Raw genomic sequence first — 10804 nt, 5'->3', positions numbered from 1 at the left:
GTTTTCCATTTCATGGTCCGTAGGTTGACTTCTTTTGGCAAAGAATTTTTTCAATAGAAGTTTTCGTCCAAATAGTCTTAAGTCCTTTTCCCATACAAATCTATTGAAAGATTTTGTAGGGGAGAAGGAAAGTCCTTTGCTGAGGACCTCGGATTGTACTGGGGTAAGGGTTCTGTGAGATAAATTAATTATTGTCAATTGTTGGGAAGTGATTGGATCTACCGTACTTTCCGCCTCTGTCGCTCTGGGTACCTTGATGTCCGCGGTGTATCCCATTTGAGATCTCGTCCTGTTTCTCTTCTTCCCCCCTCGTCTCGTCTTTCTTGAGGTCTGTATCTTCCTCTTGGTTTTTGTCCCCTGTCTAAAAAATGATGAGGAGAACCCTCTCTGTTGGGGTTGGAGACAAAGGGTATAGTGTCGTGTATGTCACTGAGAGAGTCTTCACTATTAGACGACTCAAATTCGGAAAAGGTATGTGTTTCCTGCGGTCTCCTTGCCCTATTCCTGGGAGGTTGTGAGTTCCACTTGAAAATGTCTCCTTGAGAGAAGTCACGTTTATCTCGTTGCAACTTGGTACGTTTTCTGTCAATGAAAGTTTTTTCGTAAATGTCAAGGTCCTTTTTGTACTTTTCTGAAATGGTGTGTCCTTTTCCCATTTCTCTAGATTTTTCCTAATTCTTCTATCTCCTTTTCCACCTGATCCAATACCAGAGTGTCGTGTTTTATCAGAATATGTAATAGGTCATTTGAACATTTTAGAAGAGTTACCTCCCATTCACTCTTTAGATTTTCGGTGGCAAGGGGAAAGGAGGGGAAGATTTTGGGTCTCAAACCCCTTGGTACAATTTTATGTTTGATGTAGTTCTCCAAGGTAGTGATATCCCAGGTTAGGCGAATTCATCTCTGGAGAGTTCTTTGTAGTTTAGACAAAGGTGTTCTCCAATCCACTGATGTTATATCTGAATCTATAGTCTCTGAAAAGAGATCTTCGAATTGGTCTATGTTCCTACGTTTAGATAACTCATTCTTCAGAGAAAAAGAGGACATAATGTGATGCTGGTAATCCAGTTACCGCGAGTGCACAAAAAATCTGTGGCGTATTTATAAAGTTGAATCTGAAAGTTGCTTATCCGTCAGAGCCACAATCTATGGTTAGGGTGTCAGAGGCCCATATCTGATTAGAGCCAATAAATGTCAACAGATTTGATGGAGGAAGGGAAGTAAGAGAGAGAAAATAAAGAAAAGGAAAAATTCTTGGGGCAGCGTCAGCTGTCTGCCTATATTAAATAGTGCGGTCGTGCAAGGATCAGAAGCTGAGACGAGCTCAGCAAACAAATATATGTTTTGAACGCAAATGGTTTATCCTGCACCGACCTGATTAGGTATGTATGAGATAATGATACTTCTACCAGAAATCGGACAATAATAATAAATATTAAATATTAATTATTCCCATCCGTCCATGTGGCGGTGCGCCTAGAGTCAGAGAAAGCAAATGCAACAAAGAAGAAAAAAGTATGACTCTTGTTGGGGCGCACTCTTGTTGTATCTTAGTGTCTAATGATTAGTGATTTGTCTAAGAAATAATAGATTCTTTATTTCTACTCTTAAAATAAAATGGGAACTCAGCACAAAACAAAACTCAGTAGTGAGATTTAACATAAGTAACTGTTGACATTCAAACAGAGGAAAAAAGCATTCCCTAAAAACCCTGGCAACACGTCCACACAACCCAGGGGCGGAAGTTCACAGCGATACTTCCGCCCTCACATCAGGTATGATGCCGAGTGTTGCCGATCGTATCCTGGCAACACTGTGACATCACCTGAGGGCGGAAGTCTAAAGTACTACTTCCGCCCTCGTTTTACACACGCAATGCCGCTCAGGGAGGTTCGCTCGCTGTTGCCGATCGTATCTTGGCAACACTGTGACATCACCTGAGGGCGGAAGTCTAAAGTATCACTTCCTCCCTCGTCTTACACACGCAATGCCGCTCAGGGAGGTTCGCTCTCAGCTGCGTTTTCTATCACAGGTGGAAATAGTACAACGTCCGCCCACCTGCCAACCCCCCTGTCCACCCCTTGCCATATAGTAGCTGTCTCATGGTGATATAGCCAATAGGATTGTCCACTTGGATCTCGCCCCCAACTACGATCATTGGTTGTCAATTAATGGAAGGGGCTTTAAATATTCAGCCAACTCGGCACACACCAGCTGCTCCATGGAAGTGAACAAGCCCGAGATCGGGTGAAACGCGTTTCCCCCTCATTTCTGTGGGCCCCTCTCCTACCTGAAGACTGCATGGGTGATACTTGTTATTTACCTTCAGTAATTAACTGTTTTTTTGGCTTAAATTTAAAATTATCACCAGCTTAGTAAGATTCCTTTCATTGTGATTTTCACAGGGATATCATAACAAAAGCGTATGGTGATATCAAACTATCAGTTGTTTTATAAATACCAGTTCTGATGCTTTCGCCGTTATACTGCTAAGTGCTAGAAAAAACTTTCCATTTTGTGATTGCAGGCATCCTCAGGTATTTTCACACTACATATCTGCCCAATCCCTCGTTAACACTCACAGGGACAGGTGGAGTGTGGTCCCGCAGTTAAATCTGTCCAAAGTATCTCAAACTGTTGTTTCTTCATGTTTTCATCTTTTTCTAATTCTGTTGAGTCTTGTGTACATTACACTTTTTTTGATAAATTGTGTGTGGCTCTAGACTGAAATCGGCACAATCAATTAGGTCTTTTGGATGCTTTAGTTCATAATTCATTGTGTTTAAAATTTAATACTACACCTACCATTATCACTAGCATTCCATTGTATAACCTATATAGCCCACAGTCAGGACCAGTGTGGCCTTGCATCAGGTCCACCACAGGTACTGCAATTACACGTCCTCAGGGGGTCGCTCAAATATCTCACCCCCGTTAGATTACTTTTGCTACCTTTACAGTACGGCAATATTGGTCCTTGCACAATATCGTAACACTCATCGCAGTGGTTCTCACACCAATGTCAATTTTCTTCCCCCTTTCTGTTTTTTCCATTCTTTTCATTTTTCCGTGAACCCTCATTCACGATTCTGGGGAGCGTGTCCCCCAGGAGACACGTTTCTCCCGTCTAACGAGGACAGCAGATTCACGCTCACAAGATCTATCCCATTCTTTCTCCCCCTCTTTTCCCCCATCCCTCTCTCAGAAGAAAATCCCTCTTCTGTTTCGGTGCACTCTCATTAGTGACACAGGGCAAGTCTTCCTACGACCATACCCCTACGCTCACGCCCAATCTCGTCCGATCTTGGAAGCTAAATGGAGGTGGGCTAGGTCAGTACCTAGACGGGCGACCGCTAGGGAATACCCAGTGCAGTAGGAAGACCGCATTCCCTGTGGGACAACACCCAACAGCAGGATCACCACTTCCACTTATTCTTACTACTTTTCAGTGTCAAGATCCCACACTTGTCCATCGAACGCAATTTCTCCAAGATAGACTCCAATCATCAGGCTTAGATCTCAGTCTGGGGGTGTTCCCTCTCTCGAAATCAACCCTACTTAGGGCTTTATTAATACAAACACAGTTTGTACAGATCTTTGGCAGACGGAAGCAGCATGGTATGTAGCCATCTTCCAATATGCATTTATCTAAGCATAATTAAGATCTGAACACTCCATTTTTTTAGGGAATGCTTTTTTCCTCTGTTGGAATGTCAACAGTTACTTGTGTTAAATCTCACTACTGAGTTTTGTTTTGTGCTGAGTTCCCATTTTATTTTAAGAGTAGAAATAAAGAATCTATTCTTTCTTAGACACATCACTAATCATTAGACACTAAGATACAACAAGAGTGCGCCCCAACAAGAGTCATACTTTTTTCTTCTTTGTTGCATTGGACAGAAACTGGTAAGGCTGATTTGAAAAAACGGCATGGTGGAAGATCCTATAATTCCAACCTGTAACCCTGGGATACTATTTGTAATACCCAAGGATCTAGATCCAAACAAATCCAGATTTGGCTGAAGAATAGTAAGCGTGCCCCCACCCGATCGGACTCCCACATGGGAGCCCCAGCGTCATGCTGAGGTTTTTGCAGCAGCAGTTGCTGGCTTCTGTTCTTGCGAACTAGCCGGCATTGTAGTCTTTCTACTTCTACCACTTCCTGCAAAGAAGGGGCTGCCTTTTGCCTTTTTGTACTTGTTGGGCCGAAAGGACTGCATGGTATGAGAATGATACCCCTTCTTAGGGGGAGCAGATGTGGAAGGCAAAAATGCAGACTTGCCCGATGTAGTCGTGGAAATCATGGCATCCAGCTTGTCACCAAAAAGGGCATCCCCGTTATAAGGGAGTGCCTCAATATTTCTCTTTGATTCCGCATCTGCATTCCAGTGGCGAATCCATAAAGCCCTGCAGCCTGAAATTGCCATAGCCGTGGCTCTGGGACTCAGCAAACCAACATCCTTCATAGCTTCAACAAAATACCCTGCCGCATCTTTGATGTGGCTGAGGATTAGGAGCACTTCATCCCTATCCACAGTGTCAATATTAACCATTAAATTGTCTGCCCATTTTTCTACCGCGTTACCCACCCACGCACCAGCAATGGCGGGCCTGAGCAGCGTACAGTTAGCGGTATAAATGGATTTTAAAGTTGTCTCTAACTTACGGTCAGCAGGATCTTTTAAAGAAGCTGACCCTGGGCAGGCAAAATTATTTACTTAGACAGCCCAGAAACTTAGGTGTCTACCACTGGGGGCGTCTCCCACGTGCGCCTGTCCTCCTCAGGGAATGGGTACGCAACCCGTATCCTTCTGGGAGTAGTGAATTTCTTTTCAGTGTTAGATCAGGCGTCTTCAAAGAAATTATTCAGATCTTTTGACAGAGGAAAAGTTATCTCCCGTTTTTTATTTAATCTAAAATAATCTTTTTTCACAGGTGTAGGGGTAGTATCTGTAAACTCTAACACCTCTTTGATAGCAACATTCATACACTGTATGCTCTTGGCCAATTTGGGGTCTACCCCTCTCAAGTCCCCAGTGTCGGCATCCATGTCAGAGTCCGTGTCAGTGTCATTATTTGGGCAAGGAACCTCTTGTGGGAACTGGAGGGGACGCGAGTAGATGAACTGGATGTATCAGCAAACAGGGCATCCTCCACAGACTGCCTCCAATAAATTGTTTCTCAGAGTCTGAGCATTTTTGTGCTAACATAGAAATATTTCTTTGCAACTTTTTCTCCCACTCCGGCTCTCTTTGGGAAGGAAGAGCCATCACATTACCTTCTTGTGTATCTAAAATGGGCCCCTCAGGTGAAGACTCCCTCCCGACTTCTGACATGTTACACGCGTGTACACGCACACACAGACCCCTTTCACACAGGAGCTATCAGGGACAGACCCACAGAGAAGTCTGTTAGAGAAACACAAGGGATTTGCCAGTCCACACCCAGCGCCCTTATATAATGTGCAGCACACACTATAAACGCTTATCACCAATTGATATAACTATAAAATATATATAAATATATATAATATCTTTAAATGCTCCTTCCCTTGTATAACCGCTGGTACTTGCAGTAGCCATAGCAGAGAAGAGCAGCGGTGTCTGCAGGAGAAAATGGCGCGCTGGTGAGTGAACTGGATGCCTGAGAAGCTCCGCCCCCTAGCAATGGCGCATTTCCCTCAGAACAGGGGAATCTTTATACTGGCCCCAGGGGTCCCCACAGGTGATGAATACACTTATTTAGCCAGGAGAGAAAAGGTTTCATGCCGCTCAGAGCGTGCCCCCCCCCCCCCCGCTTGCTCTGCACCCACTGAGAAACATGGCATGCAGCGTCCCCGCTGCGCTGTTACCTTACAAGCCGCCACGATGACCGGTGGACCTTCTCTGCCAGACTCTGGTAAAATACTCACCCATCTTCTTTCTTCTGGCTCTGTTAGGGGATGGCGGCAGTGCTGCGGGAGTGAACGTGAGCCATGTTTGAGCTGTGTTCAGTACCCTCAGGAGCTAATGGTGTCCTGTCAGCGGAAGTAGAACCATTAAACTAATTGAGAAGTTGGTTCTATCTTTTCCCCCTAAGTCCCACGAAGCAAGGAAGCTGTTGCCAGCAGCTTCTCTGTAAAACAAAAAACCTAACCAAGTCTTTACTAGCAAAGCTCTGTAGAGCCCCACTAGAGTGCGTCCAGTCACATGGGCACATTTTCTAAACGGAGGTCTGGAGGAGGGGCATAGAGGGAGGAGCCAGTTCACACTAGTTAAAAAGTCTTAAAGTGCCGAAGGCTCCTGCGGAACCATCTATACCCCATGGTACTAAAATGGACTCCAGCATCCTCTAGGACAGAAGTTCCCAAACTGTGTGCAGTGGCTCCCTGGTGTGCCTCGGAACACTTGCAGGGGTGCCCTGGGTTGGTGGTCCAGGACCAATTCAAATTTTTCATGGTCAATATAATAGGCAAAACCAGTGCTGGTGGCTGCCAGTCATAAAATATGTGGCCAAACAGAAGCAAATCTTGTCCCTCACCACACAACTGACCCTAAGGATGACATATAAACGCAATCTACTTAATGTAATATTTCTTTCTAAATTTCTCAATAAGAAATTTTTGGCCTAGGGGTGCCGTAAAAAAAATTCTGATATTCTAGGGTGCCGTGATTCAAAAAAGTTTGGAAACCACTGCTCTAGGACGTAAATGAAAGTGGGGTTAACAATTAGCCCCATTACACAGGAAAGCAATAAGGAGATATCATACCAGAAAGGTAGTTTAATGGACAGGACATTACCTTCAGCACAAATTTGAGGTTTGGCGGTAAATACAGAGAAGTTGCTCTGGTGCCAAGTACCAACCGATGTACATCTTATAAGAGTACATTTGGGCAGGACACTCTGACTTCAGTTTAATGGCATTTTTCATTTTCATATATCATTATCATCTCAATGCAGAGAAATATTAATATAGTAGGTTATCTTTTATTTACAAAGTGTTGGTACATTTACTAACTAATTAAGAGATGTACACTGTGCAATGTTTTCACAGTTGAGCGATTATTGTCTGACAGCACAAGTCACAGTCGCACTGCACACAACAAGATACCATTGCAATGCTGATCATAGTGAGGATTTCTTCGCAAAGTGAACGACAGCCAGGAATGGTCTGTGGGTTATAACGGGGAGTAGCAGCAATAATGCTGGCATATCACAATTGTTTTTAGGCATTGCCTAAGCCTATGACTGCAATCCCATACGCAGAAAACATGGAGCCAGCATCTCATGTCATTCTCCACTACCACAGGGCCAATCACGGAGTAAATTATAGTGGGAACTGCACCCACCACTGCGTGTTTATACACAGTTGCTTGGATCTGCAAAGTCACAAGTGGGCATCTCAATGGATTTCCAGGCTGCTGTAGCGTTAGCATATCTTCACACATTAGCTGTGTACAAATAAGCAGCAGATAATACAATCAGCATATATCTTTGAACCAGGCCCTACACCAAAAAGCGGTGGAGCCATCTAGGTACAAACCTTTGTTTTAATCACATGGAGAAGCATTTGGAGAAATCTAGGAAACTGTGGGGCAGATTTACTAAACCTAGTTAAGTGATAAAGTGGAAGGTGATAATACACCAGCCAATCCGCTCATAACTTCCATGTTACAGGCTAGGTTTGAAAAATGACAGTTAGTAGCTGACTGGCTGGTGCGTTATCACCTTCCACTTTATCACTTCACCAGGCTTAATAAATCTGCCCCTGTGTGACATTATCTAGGACCAGGAGGAAGGGAAAGCTGTAATAAATTATCTTATGCGAGAGTCCGGTAGCAACATGGAACAATGTTACACAGAAAGGTAGTGTAAGCGTAGAATAACACTGCATAGTCACATCTTGTTTCAAGACCTTGATGTAAAGTTACCAAAGACACCAAATAAATAAGAATTTACTCACCGGTAATTCTATTTCTCGTAGTCCGTAGTGGATGCTGGGTACTCCGTAAGGACCATGGGAATAGACGGGCTCCGCAGGAGACTGGGCACTCTTTAAAGAAAGATTAGGTACTACATCTGGTGTGCACTGGCTCCTCCCTCTATGCCCCTCCTCCAGACCTCAGTTAGGGAAACTGTGCCCGGAAGAGCTGACATTACTAGGAAAGGATTTGGAATCCAGGGTAAGACTCATACCAGCTACACCAATCACACCGTACAACTTGTGATAACTATACCCAGTTAACAGTATGAATAACAGCTGAGCCTCATTCAACAGATGGCTCAGAACAATAACCCTATAGTTAAGCAATAACTATATACAAGTATTGAAGAAGTCCGCACTTGGGACGGGCTCCCAGCATCCACTACGGACTACGAGAAATAGAATTACCGGTGAGTAAATTCTTATTTTCTCTGACGTCCTAGTGGATGCTGGGTACTCCGTAAGGACCATGGGGATTATACCAAAGCTCCCAAACGGGCGGGAGAGTGCGGATGACTCTGCAGCACCGAATGAGCAAACTCAAGGTCCTCCTCAGCCAGGGTATCAAACTTGTAGAATTTTGCAAACGTGTTTGATCCCGACCAGGTAGCAGCTCGGCAAAGTTGTAAAGCCGAGACCCCTCGGGCAGCCGCCCAAGAAGAGCCCACCTTCCTCGTGGAATGGGCTTTTACTGATTTAGGATGCGGCAGTCCAGCCGCAGAATGAGCCTGCTGAATCGTGCTACAGATCCAGCGAGCAATAGTCTGCTTAGAAGCAGGAGCGCCCAGCTTGTTGGGTGCATGCAGGATAAACAGCGAGTCAGTTTTTCTGACTCTAGCCGTCCTGGAAACATAGATTTTCAGGGCCCGGACTACGTCCAGCAACTTGGAATCCTCCAAGTCCCGAGTAGCCGCAGGCACCACAATAGGTTGGTTCAAATGAAACGCTGATACCACCTTAGGGAGAAATTGGGGACGAGTCCTCAATTCTGCCCTGTCCATATGGAAGATCAGAAAGGGGCTTTTACATGACAAAGCCGCCAATTCTGACACACGCCTAGCCGAAGCTAAGGCCAATAGCATGACCACTTTCCACGTGAGATATTTTAGCTCCACGGTCTGAAGTGGCTCAAACCAATGTGATTTTAGGAAATCCAACACAACGTTGAGATCCCAAGGTGCCACTGGAGGCACAAAAGGGGGCTGAATATGCAGCACTCCCTTGACAAACGTCTGAACTTCAGGCAGTGAAGCCAGTTCTTTTTGAAAGAAAATAGACAGGGCCGAAATCTGGACTTTTATGGATCCCAATTTTAGGCCCATAGTCATTCCTGACTGTAGGAAGTGCAGAAATCGACCCAGCTGAAATTCCTCTGTTGGGGCCTTCATAGCCTCACACCAAGCAACATATTTTCGCCATATGCGGTGATAATGTTTTGCTGTCACCTCCTTCCTAGCTTTTATCAGCGTAGGAATGACTTCAACCGGAATGCCCTTTTCCATCAGGATCCGGCGTTCAACCGCCATGCCGTCAAACGCAGCCGCGGTAAGTCTTGGAACAGACAGGGCCCCTGCTGCAGCAGGTCCTGTCGGAGCGGCAGAGGCCAAGGGTCCTCTGAGATCATTTCTTGTAGTTCAGGGTACCAAGTTCTTCTTGGCCAATCCGGAACGATGAGTATAGTTCTTACTCCTCTCTTTCTTATTATCCTCAGTACCCTTGGTATGAGAGGAAGAGGAGGGAACACATAAACCGATTTGTACACCCACGGTGTCACTAGAGCGTCCACAGCTATCGCCTGAGGGTCCCTTGACCTGGCGCAATATCTTTTTAGCTTTTTTTTGAGGCGGGATGCCATCATGTCCACCTGTGGCCTTTCCCAACGATTTACAATCAGCTGGAAGACTTCTGGATGAAGTCCCCACTCTCCCTTGTGGAGGTCGTGCCTGCTGAGGAAGTCTGCTTCCCAGTTGTCCACTCCCGGAATGAACACTGCTGACAGTGCTATCACGTGATTCTCCGCCCATCGGAGAATCCTTGTAGCTTCTGCCATTGCCATCCTGCTTCTTGTGCCGCCCTGTCGGTTTACATGGGCGACCGCCGTGATGTTGTCTGACTGAATCAGCACCGGCTGGTTTTGAAGCAGGGGTTTTGCTTGACTTAGGGCATTGTAAATGGCCCTTAGTTCCAGAATATTTATGTGTAGGGAAGTCTCCTGACTCGACCATTGTCCTTGGAAGTTTCTTCCCTGAGTGACTGCCCCCCAACCTCGGAGGCTTGCATCCGTGGTCACCAGGACCCAGTCCTGTATGCCGAATCTGCGGCCCTCGAGAAGATGAGCACTCTGCAGCCACCACAGCAAAGACACCCTGGCCCTCGGGTACAGGGTGATCAGCCGATGCATCTGAAGATGCGATCCGGACCACTTGTCTAACAGATCCCACTGAAAGATCCTTGCATGGAACCTGCCGAAGGGAATTGCTTCGTAAGAAGCCACCATCTTTCCCAGGACTCGCGTGCAGTGATGCACCGACACCTGTTTTGGTTTTAGGAGGTCTCTGACCAGAGATGACAACTCCTTGGCCTTCTCCTCCGGGAGAAACACCTTCTTCTGTTCTGTGTCCAGAATCATACCCAAGAACAGCAGACGCGTCGTAGGAACCAGCTGCGACTTTGGGATATTCAGAATCCAGCCGTGCTGTTGTAGCACTTCCTGAGATAGTGCTACTCCGACCAACAACTGCTCCATGGACCTCGCCTTTATAAGGAGATCGTCCAAGTACGGGATAATTATAACTCCCTTCTTTCGAAGGAGTATCATCATTTCGGCCATTACCTTGGTAA

General features: G+C 45.6%; 1 pseudogene; it reads left to right on the top strand.

The window, feature by feature from the left end:
- Positions 1-3260: 3260 nt before the first annotated feature.
- On the top strand, positions 3261-3379 carry LOC134912421 (5S ribosomal RNA; annotated as a pseudogene).
- The last annotated feature ends 7425 nt before the right edge of the window (positions 3380-10804 follow it).

The sequence above is a fragment of the Pseudophryne corroboree genome, chromosome 4 (genome assembly GCF_028390025.1).
Source record: "Pseudophryne corroboree isolate aPseCor3 chromosome 4, aPseCor3.hap2, whole genome shotgun sequence".
NCBI classification, from domain to species: Eukaryota; Metazoa; Chordata; class Amphibia; order Anura; family Myobatrachidae; genus Pseudophryne; species Pseudophryne corroboree.
Note: the sequence above shows the minus strand (reverse complement) of the source record. Positions and strands in the feature narration are given on the sequence as shown.